General features: G+C 45.9%; 1 long non-coding RNA gene across 1 annotated transcript; it reads left to right on the top strand.

The window, feature by feature from the left end:
- Nucleotides 1-941: 941 nt before the first annotated feature.
- Nucleotides 942-4,835, top strand: LOC125940007 (uncharacterized). The gene is made up of 3 exons (XR_007463235.1): nucleotides 942-1,703; nucleotides 2,342-2,440; nucleotides 3,207-4,835. It is a non-coding gene; the product is annotated as an uncharacterized LOC125940007 (long non-coding RNA).
- The last annotated feature ends 15,016 nt before the right edge of the window (nucleotides 4,836-19,851 follow it).

The following is a 19,851-nucleotide window of genomic DNA, read 5'->3' as shown; positions in this document are numbered from 1 at the left end:
AATTTATCATGTAATACGGTGGTCATAGCAGCTAAGGGTTGGTGCTTATTCAAAGAATGAGGTTCCCAGGCTTCTGGTATAGTGCACACCTAGTTATGAAGACCCAATGATACTTTTAACTAAGGCACAATGTCACTCTTGAGGACAAGCTGATAAACAAATGCCCTTATAAAAAGAAAAATGGGTAGGAAGCTGCAGCGGACACCGACCATAACTGAAATGCACTAATGCAGAATAGCCTTCTCTAAATGTTAATAACTGAAAAAACAAAACAAAAAAGAACCGCAGCGAACCTGGCTTTCTTGCAGAGAAGTTCCTATTTGAGGTGAACTATCTTTTCCGCTAAATTCGTGAGCTTCAGAAAAGTAATGAACAAAACGTGTATATTTACCTTTATTAGTAATGCCTTAAGAGCCGCTCTTTAAATGGCAAATTTGGAGGCAGTCAGATTGTAAGGCGATCTCACTTTATTAAATCTTTTAAACCACGCAATATCGAGATATTTATAATCAATTTTCAACCGTAAATCCAAGGGATATTTGAACTGAGCATGCCGTGAGCGCAGGAAAGGCGGTCTCGCCATGATATTAGACGGAAACACCACATGCCAAAAGTGCGAGGAAGTTTGAAACTGAACGTCTCGGCCAGTTACCGCAGGTACTGACATGGCAAGCTTTGCCTGGCGAGCATGTTTGACTGCGTGCTACATTTTAATGGCGAAGCACTTTAGGGTCAAACCTTGTCCCTCGTCGTCCGTAGCTCTGGTTTGCATGGTGACCGCTAGGGGCGCTGCGGTGCACAAGGGCGTTCTTTCCCGACGCGCGCTCTCTTTCTCTCTCGTCCGTAGCTCTGGTTTGCATGTAGTCTGCTAGGGGCGCTGCGGTGCACAAGGGCGTTCGTTCCCGACATGGAGGAAGGAAAAAAACTAGGAGGGAGCGTCACGTGACAATCTTGAAGCCTAGTCATAAAAAATTTAGAGGAATGGAATGATGGGAAATAGGCCCTCACGTGATAGGCAAGCGGTGGATTTTACTCGGCTCGCTTCGGTGGCTTCGGTTTCGTCTGCTGCGGGGGTTTCGGAATATGCGCACATACTCAGCGTGGCAAACGCGCGCCGAGGTTAGTGAAGGAATTCGAGTGTGTGAAGCAGTTGAGTCTCGCCGCCTAATTAGCAGACAGGCGCCAAGGCTGTTGCGAACGAAGGCGTCGGTTAACCGGCATTGCGCCGAACAAGCCGGGAGGACCACCTCAAGGACGACTGGTTGCGTTTCGGTGTGGTTTCAGGGAAACGAGGGAACCTTTCGCCCTGCAAATGTGTGAAGGCAACCAAGCCGCCCTTCCGACGACGATTCGTTGCGTTTGACGACGTCTTCTGGGAAACAATGATGCCTTTCGCCCCCGCAAAATGTGCACGCGATTAAGCGAGCGTACAGGATCCGAAGCGACTGTCCCTACGGGGAAAAAATGCGTCCCGTCATGTGCCCAAGGATGGACTGGCGAGCCGGAGACTCCGAACATATTTAGGGCCGTGCCGGCCCGTAGCGCAGTCGACACTGTTGCTCGAGATCTGCTCAAAGTCTTCGGCCTCTTAGCAGACCGGCGAGAACTCCCGTCAGCAGTAGGCGCACCTGCGTGATGAAGTGTTTTGTGCCAGGATGCCCTAATCGAACAGAAAATCGGCGCGATGGCCTGTCCTTCCATAGGTAAGCACAATGAACGTTTCTTTTATTTATGAAAATGGAACTGCAATATTCGCGATCGTTAGTGACTACGTGCTCGTGTGAATTATAACTGACGAAATAGTGGTGCAATACTATTCAAGCTATTTTTTTTCAACTTTGTCATAATTCCCACTAAGTGTTAAACATTTATTTCTCTTTAAAGTACTTAAATCAGCTAGCGTACACTCCTAAAAAGGTACGATGTGAAACTATTTATTGTCGAAGAATTACATTTCCTGCTATAAAAATTATTATTGACCGAATTTTGTATGTATTTCTTGTGGCTGAAAACAATCAAAATTGCAATAAAACTAATTAATTGAAGAAACCATGAACGATTAGTCTTCACATAACATACCAAGTTTTGCAATAGTTGCCAAGAACAATAATTTTGTAGAGAATATTCTGCTCGTTTTAAACTAATTTAACTAAATTTTACTAATTTAATCTTTAAATTTAAACTAATTTAAACTAAATTTTAAATTAAGCCAATGGTGTTGCTATTAGTCCCGGGTTCTAGCTTCAACTGTGCATCTGGTGTTTCATTTGCACGGTCAGCAATTTGAAGTTATGTTGCAGTAAGCAGTCCCTCCTCATTGCACTTGGTCTATTTTGTCCAGTCTCCCAGTCCAAGGCCCTCCAGGACGCTCAAGGGTGAAGCTTCTGCAGCACTGCCTGCACACAACCCAGCGACACCTCGAACAGCAAGGCATACTATGGTGAGTATAATACTCGACCACTACAATTTTTACATACTTGTTTCCTTAGGTAGCTGCAAGTGAAGTGGCATATATTTTCGTGGCAACTGTTTAATAGCTCAAGCATAATAAATGTCACTCAGTGAACTGCACTTGGACACTAACATTTATGATCATGGCCACCATCTAATTAAATACTGAAATATTCATATTTGTTCGCAGCGGTATGAGTTTCCTCAGGGTTTGCATTAAACACCAATTATCGGCCAATAATCCTTTTTCAATTTTTCTTTTCCATTCAAATGACACAATAACTAGAAGACCAACAGGTTTTTCACAATGTTCTATGCTCTTTATATGTTCGATCGGTCACAATGAGCCGTGATATATGAGCTCAGTATATTTTGCCCACTCAAACTAAAAGGCTTCTTTAAAACATCTCTCATTGAACTATGCTACATTGGCCTCTTCTGTGTTAGTTGTTTTGTACTTCTACATTTCCTGCCTGGGCCCAGATGGGCCGCAGTATTTAGCAAATAAATAAACAAACAAAATTAAGTGGCACTACCAAGCTCGTGTGGATGGCAGTTTTATTCCCCCACAGTTTTTAACTTCACAAAAGTGTAAACGGAAACCGTCGTGAGCAATGTAATGACCTAAAATTTAGCATATTCGTCATAACTTGCACAAGAGTGTATGCCACAATAATGAAGTACTTTGTTCTGCGTACGTGCTTTGTGTCATGTTGGTCGCTCATGCACCTATTACAGCGCGTGATATTTTGCAGCCACAGCCAGCAGAAGACGCACCTGAAAAGGCCTTTCTGAGGCATGAAGTATGGCGTTACACAATTACAAACTGCGACCAAGAAGAAGATGAAGACTCTACGGCAATCCCATCAACACCTTTTTCAAAAGGTTGCTCATCTCGAAAATGTCATAGAAGATTTATCTGACAATCGCATTCTAGGAAATGAGGATGTCGCCATATTGCAGAGTCTTGGTGGGGCAAAAAAAGACTTGCTCATGCGTCAACTGCCACATAAGTCTGGTGCCAGCAATGTCACCCGCTTACTCGCCAGAGCTCAGGCCATTTGCACTGACTTTGCATTTTTATTCCCCTAGAGCATACAGATATGTACGAGCTGTTTTCAACACATGCCTCCTGCATCCAAAGACACTGTGTAAATGATATCAATCCATTGATAGGGCTGCTGACTTTTCAAAAGAGGCAATGACTGCATTGGCTATCAAGGTAAAGCACGGCTCTCCACATTATGCAATCTGGTTGTGGATGAGATGGCCATTCAAAGAAGTAGTGTGGGATGGGATAAGCTTCCATGGATATGTTGACATGGGCATTGATGTCAATGATGACAGCTTTCCAGTTGCCTAAGATGCATTTGTTTTAATGCTTGTTGCAATCAATGGCAGATGGAAGCTGCCGATTGGCTACTTTCTAGTGCATGGCCTTGGTGGTGAGCAGAGGCGCAATTTGGTGCTGCAAGCTGCTAGCTTCACTCACGAAAAAGGTGCACACATTTTGAGTTTGACCTGCGATGGCGCTGCAGCGAATTTGTCATTGCTGCACAGCCTTGGCTGCAAGATGGACCTGACTGAGCTGGATGCTTCTTTTCCACATCCAGTGACAAAAAAAAAACTTTTCTTTGCCATGTCGGATCCCTGTCACATGTTGAAGCTACTGCGGCACACCCTGTTTGATAAAAAGGCTATTGTGATACGAACAAACAGTTCATATTGTTGAAACACATTGATGAGCTGCATGAAATCCAGTACACAGAGGGCCTACATTTGGCAAACAAACTTAGACAAGCACATATTACCTGGAAAAACCAGCCCATGAAAGTCTCATTGTTGGCTCAAACGTTTAGTCAATCGGTAGCAGATGCTCTTAGTGACTGCAGAGCTCAAAAAATTCAAAGTTTTCAAATTCCTTGCCAACAGAAGAGTTTATCAGACATGTCAACAACGCATTTGACATTTTAAATTCAAGACATTCAAGGCAAGAAGAATAGAAAGGACCGCTGTGTCCTGAAAATGTGACTCCTGTCACTGCGTATGTCAAAGAACTTATGGCCTACTTTTGCTCGCTTAGGGAGTCTGCAGCTGGTAAACTAATGACAGGGACCACCCAAAAGACAGGCTTCATTCGCTTTGTGGTGTGCTTAGACAACCGTCTATACAACCACTTGGTTACAGAAAATGACCTATTGGCATATCTTTCGACTTCCAAGCTCAGTCAGGACCACCTTGAGTTACTTTTTTGCTGCAATAAAATCATTTGGGGGCTGCAATGACAACCCAACAGCAAAGCAGTTTGCAGCAGCATTGAAGCGTCTGATAGTTCGTAATGAGGTCAAGGACATTGATGGCGGAAATTGCTTTCTATTGGAACACATCGAAATTCTCTTTGTACGCTCCTTTGAATAAAACCATACTCCATCGATGTAATTAACCTCACTGCAGCTCAGAGAAGCCCTGCAGCCAGTGAACCACTCACAGAAGCAATTTTACAGGATCATGGTTACTCTGCTGACCCAGGCAATGTGTCTGAGCTTGGGTGCCTGCGGCTCGCAGTACTGGAAGACTTGCTACACAAGTTTTCTCGTGGGTGAATTATGTTCATGGATGGCCCACACAATTAATTCCTTCATCCATCAACTTGAGCTGTCCCACCAGGTTTTATGTTAAGGCATTTATTTGTTTTTTGAGTGACTTTGTAAAGTGCATATATTGTTCAAGAGCGTTGTATGCAGATATCAAACTTTTATAGAGAGAAAATGTGATACCTTATTGTAAATTCTGCAAGTGCATGTTTGTTGTCTTGCTGAATGCTGTAGCTTGAATCGCCTGCATGCAAATTATGCTTAAACAATTGTTCTGTTCAGCCCAAGCTAAACAGTGTGGACAATGACGGTAGGTTAGTTGGCCTACCTTTCACTAGAGCGAACTGTGTGATGACATGGACATGCTGTGAATGCTCTCAATGGATTATGTGTGAGCTAGGTATACGCTTGAGGATGACAATGTTTTTTTAATGTTTATCCTGTATGTCTTTTACCTGACCTTTGTGGAAATTTGCCACTGCCACCTGGAATACTGTTGGTGTTACTATTTAAATAATTTAATGTGCTCACTCTGTTCACTTGCTTTAAAATAGCCTTTTATGATGCCAGATTCACTGTAACCACAAAAATTTGGTGTATACCACTCAATGAGTGTTTTAAATACCGTGAAATATTCATTCATTTGAGGTTCACAACGTAATAGAGCCGTCGCGTCCTAATTGTGGTGTGTTGGCTCAGCTTCGACGGTGCTAACTTTTTTATAGGTATGTGATACAACATAAGCTTTGTTGTAAATTCTACTTGCAGCAAAATGCATTGTATTTTAATGTTGACATACTTACTTTGTGGGTCTGACCTCACATCAATTGTTTCAACTTTGACTTTGTGAACTACCACTCTTTTTTAATTTCTGCATATGTATTGCTTACTTTTCTGACAAGCACAATCACCGAAGCCTTTCAATATTTGTGAGGACAGCGCAGATGTAAATATTATACAATTATAGCCCTGTATTGAAGGCGTTGCATACAAGGCATTGTAAGCAAAACTGCAGCTACATTCAAGGACAGCTGATCCCATTGACCAGTTTTATTAAAGGTATCAATACTACGTGTGATATAGTTTACTTTTTATAACATTATTATACAAATGCCCTGTGGCATACAAGTATGCTAATACTGATACCGAAGAGCAGGGGCACAATAAGTTTTCCTACTTGCTGTTTATAATTTTCTTTTGTGTATTATCTTTGCAATGTACTTCATTTAAATTGTAAATGTGGCTTCCTTCTGTATTTGTGTGAAATCTTCTGGCTTCTATAGGTGCAATAAACACTGAATAAAGAATGAAACAATTACTGTTGTCATAAAAATGTGCTTTCCATAGTACAAGTACACCAGCAACACAATGAATCCACAAGTGCAAATGAATGCTGCCATTTTGTCCCTTGCCGCTATGTATTCACTTTTCATGCCGTTTCACACTAGCAGAGGAAGAAGGGTCCCCCTGGCAGTGTTTAATTCTAGGACATAATTGGCTATACTCGCATTCGGAAACAGCTGAATAAACTCTAGATAATGCACAAATCCCGTCCATTTGCTTTATTATATAACGAAAATGGATCCCCGAGGCGCGTCTCAACAGCGTCGTCGCACCACACAATCTTGCAAAATAGTACACGTAAATCTGAATAAACGGCGATCACTTCGGCGTTTAGAATGCAGGCTAATGCTATTTATTTCTCTCAAAATGAAACACGCCCACGAGAGCCTTTTATTAAGCGAAAATGCGACAAAAAAGTGTCCTTCAAAACATCTCGTTTCTTCCTAGGTGCAAGACAGCGTGACAAAAATTATTTCTCTCAAAATAAAACACGCACACCTGCAGCCTTTTATTAAGCGAAAATGCGACAAAAAAAAGTGACCCTCAAAACATCTCGTTTCTTTCTAGGTGCAAGACAGCGGGACGAAAAATTAGCAAGATAATACGCACCACAGTTTAAGGTGCACAACGGCTGATTTGACGAAACTTGAGTACGTAGGAAAAATAGACCACACTCGGGCGTCTGGACGGGTTTCGAGCCGCGAGCGCTGGCAACTCCACTAACCGCGGTGGTAAGCGCAAGTGACGCATTGAAAATTGTATGTCTTCATGAGTCAGACGCCCCAGTCTTGCTCCACGTTTCAAGGCATCGCATTTGAAGCGAAGAACGACGCGCGCAGTAGCAGAACACCACCACCCGCATACGGGCCTCCAAGCCAGTGACGGCAGGCGCCACTAAAAGTTACCACGTACCAAACAATCACGAATGTTCCGGCAACCTTGTGGGCCTTTTCCGCCCCATAAGGCACCGCGCACGGGGCCCTTGAGAGAGGGAGGGGTGGCTTCAGAGGAGGTTGGCTTGCCGAGGCTAGCGGAATCACGTGACGCTCCCTCCTAGTATTTTTTACCTCCATGGTTCCCGACGCGCGCTCTTTCTCTCTCGTCCGTACCTCTGGTTTGCATGTAGTCCGCTAGGGGCGCTGCGATGCACAAGGGCGTTCGTTCCCGACGCGCGCTCTCTCAGGGCCCGCACACTCTCAAGTTCAACAAATGACCACAGAGGGCGAAAAAATCGACCGCACCGGGCGCGGCTAATACACCAAGCGTAGTACGTCACCAAAAGGTTGCCCCGGCGGGTGCCGAAGTCTCCCGCTAGAGGCGCCGTAGTAAGCGCAATTTCAACCTACAAACTTACTCCCACACTTATCGAAGTGTTTATTCTATGACAAAGAGTACAAAATTATTATTCCTAATTGTAGATCCTACTCTTGAGTAGTAACACCATTTCTTTAGCCATTATAAACACAAAATAACGTTCATCATCATCGACTTACCACGTGACCTCTCGCCTGGTTTTAAAAATTTTACCTGCATTTTCGGGTACACGGCAAGCACGGATTAATTGGTCGGTACACTTATCCTGTTTGCTTATTTGTGCTAAAACCAGTTTATTGCGCTTCAACACCTCGCGTTATTTAACTTGGGGTGAAGTGACGGGTTTGCGAACGGAGATGTAAGCCCGAAAGCTAGGTTTTGGTCGTGAGCCATGCGGAGCAAGTATGCATCGAAGCGGGAGCCGGATTCTGCTGCCACTGAGGATGGCAATACCGGTGTGTTGTTTAACATTGCTGCTTGAATCGTTATTTAATATTTGTCTCGTTAATTCACAGGCGGAGACAAGTTAACAAACTAGATCCTGCATTACATATGGGTAGTCAGGACCCTCCGTTGCCGTTTCTGAAATAAACTTTTGTTGCGAGGCCGTCGTTATACACACAATCACGAAAGAGAGAGAACGGTATCGGAACGCGCGTCACATTTTTCATCTCGTTGTAGCCGTGGTCTTTAGCGACTGAGTAGCCTTATCGATGTTTTTTTTTTCTTCGAGTTTGCCGGCAACTTCTTTCGTCCACAAAACCGAATAGCCCTTTGGTAAACTGAAGTGAAAGTGTTGAATTTAATGTATGAAACAATTGCACGCATAATAATTAACCCATATTTCAGTACTTGTTGGTTCCAGGTGTTCTTGCTGTTTAGTTTGGTTTACCTTACGGTATTTATTTTTGCAGTAGTGAAGCGGTGCATCGTTTTCGTGCACAAAAAGAGTGCATCAGTTCTAACACATGACATTCATGTCTTTCATGCATTTGCTTGTGGAACCAGCAGTGTGATATCTTCTAGTGTATAAACGAGCGCAATAATCTTCTCATTTGTGATCCTAATAATACTTCAGGTGTTGAAACGCTTTGTAGTTAGGCAGACATCAGTTTTATGGACAGTAGCAATATTTGCTTATTGACATGCTGCTTAAGCTCCCTAGAACAAACAGTGTACATTTGCATGTGTTGTGCAGTCACGAACCATTACAATATATATCACAGCTTTTTGCATTTCATATTGCGAAATTGTTTTTTTTTTTCAATTTCTGAGGCAGTCAAAACTTCTCTTCCACTGTCTAATCTGCTTGCACTGCTGGTTGTCGCTCGTTACCAGACCGCCACATGCGAGGACGAAGGTTTACGAGCCCGCGTTAATAATTCCAGCGATGCTCTTGGACGAGAAGGTGCACTGCTTGTCTTCGACTAATAAAGTCGTACGTCCTGTTCACTCACTTGTGACTTGTTTGTATGGGCGTCAGTAGAGGTTCTTTGGTCTCCTAGCAATTAGAACGTACCAGCAAAGCGGCAGCCAAGGCACTGAGGCATGCCGCAACGCCAGCCGGGCGAGCGCGGCGCGTACCAGCGTACGCGATCGGTAAAAATCGGCTATATTGGATGATGATGATGTATAGTGTTTAGTGGCGCAAGGGCCAAGTATGGCCAAAGAGCGCCGGCTATATTGGATTTTGCAAAAAAAAAATAGATTTCCGCTTCCTCTTTGAGCAGCGCCATCTGTCGGGTACCCCAGTGAGTTCCGTGCGCTGCCGCTTTTTATTATTGCGATAGCAATTATATGGACACTCAAAAGCAGATTTCTGCCGTCGGCGTCGCCGTCGCCGTCGCCGTCGCCGTGAGGTTCCGTATGACGTCAATGGAGATGAAATCGCGGCCGCGCGCCGCCGAACGCTGTATGTGCGAGTGAAAGGGCGCGAGGGACGCGCTCTTTCACGGGGAGTGAACGCACGGCGGAGAACAAACGCGCGTTCTGCGCCGTGCTTCCTTAAGGGCTGCAGAAGTAGGCGTCTCTTTCCTCCTTTACAATCACCATATATGTAGAGCAAACGCGCCTTCTTCCGATGCGCGAGAGGCCGTGGGGGAGGGGGGGAAGGGGGAGGGAAGGGAGGCGACGTTTAGCTGCGGCACCAAGTGCCTATTTATATCAGAGGCTCCGGCAACAGTCACCAACGCCGCACGCATTTTGAGCGAACGCGGGCAAAATGCCGACGGCGTCGACAACAGTTCGGCGCGTTGCCGGTTTTTCGTACCACTGTGGAAGCTACAGTTTCCCTTCCCTAAAGTTGGTCTTTATTCTATAGCTCTCTTTCTCTCTTCAGCCATGGATGATAACGGTCGCTTCTGATAACGGCGCGCCTGCTATGGATGAAAAGGCGAGAGTGGCGGCTCAACTGCAAGTGGAGTCGAGGGCTCGCAAAGCTGCTACAGCACGGCGACGCAGACAACAAGCGGACCCGGAGTCTAGGGCGCGGGAAGCTGCAGCAAAACGGCAACGTAGGCAAGCGGACCCGGAGCTGAGTGCTCGCGAAGCTCGCGCTTGAACCGAGCATCGGCGCCTCCAACTTCAGGTACAGAACGCTTCCGGCGTTTTGCTGCCGCTTCCCCCGCTCTCGCCGCCTCTGGGTCCGCTTACCTAAAACCCCTATATATAAAAAGTAGCGTCACGCTTTGAAGAATGCCGCCGCCTCCTCGCACACCCTGTCCGAGGCCGACGCCGCGTCGGTATTGGCCTAATGGCATCACGTGGACCGTCGAGCTCCCGGGCGCTGGCTGCGTTTGTTTACGATCACGCTCCATCGCCATTTTCGCCCGAGAAGCGTCTACCGACTGGCGAGGAGCACGACGATAGCGACGAACACAGTCGGCGATCGTCGAATCTGATCAGCGGCGAAAGATGAACAAGTGCACGTGTTTCAAGCGGTGTAGGCGGCGCAACGGTCGAAAAAGGAGTGCGAAAGAGAGCAGAAACCAGGAGTAGGGAAGGCGGAGGAGGAGAGTGTCGCTACTTTTTATATATAGGGGTTTTACGCTTACCGGCGTCGCGCTTGAACCGAGCATCGGCGCCACCAACCTCAGGTAGAGAACGCTTCCGGCGTTTAGCCGCCGCTTCCCGCGCTCTCGCATGTACGGGTGATTCACGGTTACCCGAATCACGGTCGCTGGATCAAAAAAAAGTGCGTCGTGCCGCCTGCATCGAAAACGGTGTGATCCGCCGCGGCGCTACACGTCGGGGGCTGTCATAGCAAATGCGTCAGGAACGCGCTCGGAACGCCGTCGCGCGTGCCAGCCGACGGCGCGTTCCATCGCCGATGATTATATAGCGCCGTTCGGCCCAGCCAAGCGGCCGACAATGCAACTACGGCTGTCACATTCGCTCCCATTGCAACGCGCCCGACGCGGCCGGCCGCACCTTTTAGGGGCGAAGCTCCTTATAGTGGCACCCGTTCCGTCCCCGTCGTAGTAGTAGTAGTAGTGTGTAACCAGTCTGAGAAAAATGAGAAAAAAATTCCGAAGTTGTGTCTGTAGCGCGGAATCGAACTAGGGACCCCTCGCTTCCGAGCGCGCGGCGTTAGCCCACTACGCCACGAAGCGCACATGGACAAACGCACCACGATGGCTATAAATACCCAACATTAACGAAAGGCCGCGTTTCTAGCGCGTTTCTAACGCGTTTGTGCTAGCGCGTTACGGCCCGTGTAAGAAGCTGGTGTAAGACGCTGTGGCCTCTCCACCTTACCTTGAACGCGTTTCGAACGCGCTGCCCAAAGCGGTGGCAAGTCAAGTTCAAGTCGAGGAGCGTTTATGAATACGGGGGGTATACTCTCTCAGCAGTCATGTGATGGCGTCGGCAAACGCGGTGCACGTTCCGGCATGTGTAAATGGCTGCGTAAGACGCTGTGGCCGCTCCCCCTTACTAGAGAGTACTGCACGTTTCTAACGCGTTTGTGCTAGCGTCCCCTTAAGCGGGAGATCCGATGATTCCCTCCGGAGCTTCGCCCACTCATCATCATTCACCTCGTGGATCTGCTGTCATTTTTTTTATCTAGCGGCCGTGCCCGAGTGATCCCCCGGTGCTTCGCCCACTCATCATCATTCCCTTCGTGGATATACGGTGATTTTTTAGCGACATGCCGTCATGAAAAGGCTGCTGCCCGCGCAAGGCGCTTCCATCTGACGTAGCATGGGGACGCGCTCGGTTTTAGTATTGACTGCTTGATCTTTGAAATTTGATGTGGTATACATGCTGAATTAGGTGCGATGTTCAGTGTTCTTAAAAAGTTGTCGCAGTTTCACCTGAAAGGCGAAGCATCAATTGCGATAGCAAACTTGTAGAGAGCTATACGGAGTAATGATATTATCTTTATCAGCTGTATAAACTTGGACATGCAGCAGCATCGGCAACATGCAGAACTGTTGTCGACGCCATCGGCGTTTTGCCCGCGTTCGCTCAAAATGCGTGCGGCGTTGGTGACTGTTGCCGGAGCCTCTGATATAAATAGGCACTGCGTGCTGCAGCTAAACGTCGCCTCCCTTCCCTCCCCCTCCCCCACGGCCTCTCGCTCGTCGGAAGAAGGCGCGTTTGCTCTACATACATGGTGATTGTGAAGGAGAACAGAGACGCCTACTTCTGCAGCCCTTAAGCGAGCACGGCGCAGAACGCGCGTTTGTTCTCCGCCGTGCGTTCACTCCCCGTGAAAGACGCGCCCCTCGCGCCCTTTCACTCGCACATACAGCGTTCGGCGCGTGGCGACGATTTCTTCTCCAAATGACGTCATACGGAACCTCACGGCGACGGCGACGCCGACGGCAGAAATCTGCTTTTGAGTGTCCATGTAATTGCTATCGCAATAAAATAAGATGCCATAAATTGCGACAGCTTGCAAATGAGGCATTTCGCGAACTGCCCCAAGGAATAAGGAAAAAAGTAATTATCAAACTTGGGTATTATGCCCTTTGAAGCTCAGGTTATTAGTTGAAAACATGTCAGTTTTGCTCTGCACCTTTTTTTTTCTAAAAATACCGCCTTCCCTGTGTTTACTTTGTTTCAATAAAAATATATCTAGTGACAAAACACACACACATGACACAGATGATTCCGAAAACGTTTCAATGGCTGTAGTTTAGCATTCGTGATCTAAGTAAGAGGACGACACTAGTGCATAAACTCATTCTAAAATAACAGGAGGAATGTCTAAAAGCCGTTTTCGTTAGTCTATATGGTCTGCGAGCGGTGCTCCGTCTTTTCTGCTCCGGACGGACAAAAATATATCCATTCTTTTGATCTATGTGTTGAGGCCACAGCTACTTTATTACATGCAGTCGGAATGCGGGCCACTTGAAAACGCACGAACGTCAGGAAGCACCGCATAATTATGATGTGTGTGAAGACATGCAATAAGGAAGTATACATTTAAGAATATGTATTTATAAAAGCAGAATATGACAATAAACCTGATTCGCTCTTGTCTAGGGCTCTATCCTAACGCCCATAGCTAATTGTGTTCCCTAAGAGTGGTGCAATGAACAAGATCAAGCGAAGAAAAAAACTGAAGGCGCAAGTGGGTAGTTAGTTTTCTGAGGCGCGTAAAGGTACTTGGCTTGTATGCACAATCATCTGTCGCGGTAGAAATATTCGTCATGTTAAATTCCCGCGATTCCTGGCACTCAACGCATTGTTAGGGAACGCGTCAGACCGATGACGGAGAACACTTGCGAAAGAAAATCTTTGAGTATTTGTCCCCTGATTAAGAGACCGGCGTCTACAGCAGAGTTAACGTGTTCGATGATCTCACTTTACTAGCAGAGAGGGGCTTGAAATTAGCTTTCGAGTGAACTGGAGGTTATGCCTGTTACACGCCTCACACATTTGAATGCCCGTATTCACATAACATGCTTGCGAGGTAATTCTCGCGTAAAATGACGTGTAGAAGTGTGGATATATAGTCACAATTCATTAAATTGTGCTGATTCCACGTCCACTGGAAATTTAGGGTGCCACTCATTGTGGTTTCGAAAAAACGCGGTACAAGTTCATCGACCATTTGCGTGGGAGATGCCTCAGTAGGGTAATGCGTTAGTGAGTGTGGACATGTGGCCGTCTAAACGCGGCCGATGAAAACAATGGTGCATCGCGTAAGCTATGTGGGCTGAAATCGACTGATTCTTCGCGAGGTGTTTCACAAAGTATGTATTGTTTCCACGTGTAAACTATACCATACACTTCCACTTCCGTGCACATAGCTGCAGCTGGACCTTCGTTTACAAAACACCACGCCCTTGAAGTTAACCTGCCTTTTGCTATTGTATGCTCCCACTCCTTCATGCTCCACAATTGCAGACCTCATTTATAAATGAAATGCATGTAAATTGTCACAAATGTAACTTCTGCGTAACAAACATTACAGCAGATGTTTCTATTTGAAAATGAATATTCATGAATGTTTCATTCCGTGGTTCGATGGGAATGCATAAAAGCTATATGACGACAATGACGCGACGATGAAGTAATTACTTTCACGTACAGCCATTGCAGAGGTTTTCATCAAGCTGGAGGAGCACACTTACACAGGGTAAATTCCCCGTCTGTATCACGCACTGCCACGTGTATCAATAGCTCAAAAGTATAGATTACGTACATTCTAGAATAGGTAGACTCGGGAACAAGAGCTTATATACCAGTTATGTCAATCGCAGCTGTCTTGTGAAGTCGTGGGTCCAAGCGACCACGAATGTTCCACGGCTCGTACCGAGCTAGGTGTCGTGAGAAAGAGAGGTCCAGAGCGACGTCCAAGAGCTGAGAAAATGAAGATTTATGCACACATTTACACGATGGCTTGCAAGAAGGGCACCATGATTCTCGGAGCGCACTATGTCAAGTAGCTGCATGTCCGAGTGCACATCAGGACATCCTAACTGCACCAAAGATCCCCGCCTTTAAAACACTCGTCTTCCCTAGGTGACTAGACTAGGGAATTTGACGACTGTTTCTCGGCCAAACATAATCGTCGAACCGTTCGCTAAAACCCGCCCACGATGTCGAACCGTTCGCCGGAATCCGCCTCCAATGTTTCACGGTAAGCACCACGTACGACCAAAGCACGTGACAATTTGGGAACCTGAAGCTGACGCATTTCCCACGGAAGTCCTCGATGTTGGCCCCTTGCATCAAATAGTGGGACCTCCGTGACGGTCAGCTTGCAGCGATCCGGGAAGCCTGGCCTTAATGGTTGTTACCGGGTCTACAGAATCAAGCTGTCGTTACCACCTTGAAGGGAGCTTCTATGTCAACCGGGGACCGGGGCTCCGTCGTCTTCCCGGTGCCGGAGCACCCAAGAAATGCCCATTGTTGTCATGAGACGTAACAGCTGATACCAGATTCAAGGTTGACGAATTCATTATATTTATTTGTAGTTTAAGTCAGTTTGTTACCATGTTTGCAGCAAAGTCACTGTTTTCTAACTCTCTTTTATATGCAAGAAACCTAATCAAATTTGGTGCTTTGGTTGCCGGGAAAAAGGATTTTTGTTTTTGTGCACTTAAATAGGAGCCCCTGAGCAGAGAATCCGTAATGCTGATGGTTACATATGCTAAACATATCGAAATCTAGTATACCATTTTGCAGTGCGTATTTGTGCTTCCTAAAAGCAATGCGTGAAAAACTGTAGAGATAAAGGACATAGCTACTGCTAAACTCATTACTGAATTTAACCGGCTAGTGTGGATATTTATTTTGGTGCACATTTTATTAAGAGCGTTGTGTACTGCATTTTGTCCTAGTTAACTATTCCATACTTTTTATTTTGTGAGCTGAGCATGTAAAATATTTTTTGTTTTAATAAAAAAGCTATTCCCCCAAGGCCCCAATTTTCTATAGGAGAGAAGAAGCAGTGTAAAGGTTTTGCGTCGGCTAATTCTCAGCGTTCCTACACATCAACGTGATAACCAAACGCAATAATAAAACAAACTTTTCATAAAGTTTTGGATTCTATGGTGAACTATGGTTCAACTGTCAGGACAAGAGCAAAAATTTTTTTAATTTATTGCTAATGACTTTTTCCACGTATACAGCATCATGTTGCTGGTGTCAAATCTACTGCGGTCGTCATTCCGAATGATAGTTTGCACATCTTCAGTGGTTACTGCCTGTGCCCCCGTGTTAGTAGAATTTTTTCATCACCCCTTTCTGTCTTTTGCAAAAGTCATACACCCAAAGCTAGCGAGCAAATTTTTTTTCGACATGCAGTACTTCACTCGGCACCCACATTTTTTCCAGTAATGGTTGCATCTCACCCGCACTTCTGTTTGGCAGAATTCCAATTTTCTGGCTTCTTTATGCAGCCTGGACGGCTGCTTGCATTTTTCAACTGCATGCTTAATTTGGTTACCACAGCACCTAGATATTTTCTTCTTTTCACGCGCGCAATGGATTATCAGTTTTTGTGGCGTAAATAAACCTGACAAGTCCAGCTACCTCCAAAAAATTTGTTTCGGTACGTTTCCCACTGAGTAGGCAAAACTGAAGCTTAATTTTTCTCCGTTATCATTTTCTTCTCTTGTCTTGTCTCCAGATACCGGTCGATACGCCCTACGTCGACTGGCCAAGAAGCAGGTAGTTTCGACTATGTTTATTCGAATAACAACAAAAACCATTGTCACGTCAGGAGCTAACAGGCCAGTTTAGTCGTTCTTAGATTCGTCCTTCAACAATGGTCATTCCAACAGGGTATCCAACCATTAAAAAAACCGCTTAACCTTTCACTCGGCCGCGCAATGCTACACACAGTGAAGCTGGGCGATCATAGCCCAGCATTTTCCGGAAGTTCGCGCGCAAACTTTTCATCTTATGAATCATGATGATGATAGTTTCTTTTCGCGCGTCTCGGACTTACGGCCGTCACTGCGCGTTGCATAGCGCAGCTTGCAACACCGACACTGCGTTCCAGTGCCGACACCACGTCTCAGGAAACCCGCTCCGTGAACGCGTCTCTCTCTCGCTCTCATAGCGCGCAAAACCTCTTCACCTGGCCTCAGGACCTGCGGTGGTCGCTCATGACCAACCCGCAAGATAATACGAGAATAGGCAACAACGTGAGCATTGATACCTCTCCAGACCTCACATTTCTGAAGGGTATCCCGGCTGCAAAGTGGGTAAACACGGGACAGGCGCTGGGGAGTGATCACTATATCCTGTCCACGGTGTTTAGTGCTGCGAAGCATAAAGACAAGGTAAATGGGCTTAGAGTGACGGATTGGGACAGATTTCGGAAACCAGGGCAGACACCGCGAATACGGAAACCGAAAACCTGGAAGCCTGGGTTGAGGCGCTCAAGGAGGATGTAAAGGGTACCACGGCAGAGGTTCCGATGGGGGAGGAGGGCTTTACGGCGGACTCTAGATTGTTACACATGTGGGAAGCTCACGCGAGTCTCTTGAGGAGGTGGAGGAAACAAAAACATAATTGGGGTCCTCCGTAGGAGGATGGCCAAGCTAGAACGAGAAATCGAAACTTGCACATTGGACTTGCAGTGCAAGCAGTGGGAACAGATTTGTGATCGAATGAATGGTCACTTCGGATGCAAAAAGACATGGCAGTTGTTGAGGCACCTTTTAGATCCGGCGTTAACTAAGTCGGCGCAAAGGGGACAAATAGTTAGATTAGTGCATCAATATCAAGGCACGATTGGAGAATTTATGCCGGAACTCCGGGATCGTTACATAAACGGTGGGTCAGGCGGTTGCTTGCCGCAGTACTCGGGAGAGGAAAATTCGGCACTAGATGAGGACTTTACGGTCGCCGAGGTGGAGTTTGCCCTGGGGCAGCTCCGTACTACGTCGGCCGCGGGTCCGGACGGGGTTACTAATAAAATGCCAAGAAACCTTGATTTCAAGTCGGTGGGGGCGCTCACCGACTTGATGAACTAGGGTGCCTCGATGCCCAGCGCCGCCGTTCAGGGTGGAGACAACCCCGCTGGCGCCGCCATATTGAATCACACGAGCTGAGAGACAGCTACGCTTGCGTTCAGAAATAGTGTTACTCGCGGCGCACTTCCAAGTGCTTTACCTGGATGAGGATTTTTTTATCGGTATCGCATCTGCACATCTTTATAACCAATAGCCGTTAACTCGTCGAAGGTCCAAGACGTAAATGTATGGCGCCGGGAACATGCCCCAAGTTGCCTAATTCAATCACATTTAATATGCCGTGTGTATGTTTAAAATACGCACTATTTTTTTGCACTTCCATGCTTGGTATATAAGGTTTGCGACCCCCTGTGTGTGAAAGTTATTCTTTTTCGCTGTTGTATTTTGGTTTACACGTCACGCCTCCTTTACCGTAGGCAGCCACTCGCGCACGGCGGTTAGTTTCCCTTGCGTTGCGCGTGCTCTTCGCGTTCGTGGCACTTATTTGACGATATCTGCGCGCAATTTTGCTTTTTTTGCCCACAAAACTGTGTGCTGACAGGATTAAGCTGGTGTAAAAATAACTGCTATGTGAAAATAAGGTTTAGTTAGTGCTGTAGAGAAACATGTAACGTAACTTGTCTGTGTCAATCTTGCATAGTACACACAAGAAACCAAACGATGCACAAAATACATTTACTTATAATGTCTAGTACAATCAATCATGAAAGAGATATGTACATGAAAAATTATATGTACTGTGTGGCGCCAGAAGGTTATGTTGAAAGACGAGATAAAAAAAGTTCGCAAGGTAGGCTCGACACACAATTCAGGATAGGGAGAGTTTTTTTTTTAAATTTATTCATTACATAGGGGGGGGGGGTCAAGTGAGTACATCAAAATTATTACACACAATATAAATCGAAAACAAGAATGCAAACAAGAAAACGCAACCGCGGGTAATATTAATCAAGATATCCAGCCAGAATACATCAGCTACCATCGAATACGTCGCATCAGCCAAACACATCGATGGCGAGTACAGAACATTTTATAAATAACCATTAGAACACTGATAACTACATTGAACAAATAAACAACACTGCATACATATCGCGTACAAAAACCGTAAATGAAACTAAGACAGTCAAATACAGATTAGCAATGTTTTTCACTTCGAAAATAGTCCATGATGGTGTAGGGCTGTTGACTTTAACAGACAGCGCCCATCCTGTCGATTTCCCTCGTACTGGTCCTCTTCAAAGTGTTTCTAAGTACAAGTAAAACAACAAAAGTGATTATTGACCTTCAAATTGGTATGACAAGTTGCCTTGTAAATAAAGAGAACCCAATAGAGTGCTTAAAAATAAATTTTCGCAGAAGTAATGCTTTTTTACCTCGCTTCACACGTTTCGAATAAATACATAAGCTACAACAGACACCATGTCAGAAAGCACCGAAACATTTTTGTTCCATGATGACCCTCTACTACGCCTGGGCATACCGCGCACGGACATTTAAAGACTGTCACAGTACCCACTACGATCGGGAATGAGCACGAATGACCATCGGCTTACGAGCATCACGTTACAAATGTATACAAGTCTAAAAAATCAGCTATGTAACGTAACACCCTGAGATCTGCAAGATATCTGCTGAAAAATCAGAAAATCACAATGCTTCGCTTGCGACGTACACAACAGCCGCTCTTCCCAGACGAGGCACTGCGTTCTTTAGTCCCAAATTACCAGTACCTAAAAAAGAAAGGAAAAAAAAGCAAGAGACACGCACGGTGTGTACTTCCCGTGAAAAAGTAAAAATAGGTGGTTTACGTGACGATTCGTAGCTAATGTAAGACTATTTCGCGGCTAAGCATCTTCGTCAGTCCTTAAAATCAAGGTACTACTCGCATAGACTACGCCGATCAAAACAAAACAAGCCTATGCGACGCGCGCACGCAAACCACACGCTACTCAGACAGCATCGGTGCAGTGCTTAGTTCGTGAGCGAACGTAGGCACGTGAGCGAGGATCAGAGAATACTTTCTTATTTAAATGAAAAACACGGTGCGGTAGTCTTGACACTTACCTTGCAAATGTAGGAGCAATCCGTTGCCTTCCAGTGATCCCGCTTTACTTCGGCTTCCCATCTCTCCGCTCTGGGTCCCGGGGGAAGCGAAAACAACGAAGCATTTATGCGTCGATCTGGCGCACTTCGGAACACAACAA

This window comes from Dermacentor silvarum, chromosome 9, assembly GCF_013339745.2.
Source record: "Dermacentor silvarum isolate Dsil-2018 chromosome 9, BIME_Dsil_1.4, whole genome shotgun sequence".
NCBI lineage: Eukaryota > Metazoa > Arthropoda > Arachnida > Ixodida > Ixodidae > Dermacentor > Dermacentor silvarum.
This window is presented reverse-complemented; position numbering and strand designations above follow the sequence as displayed.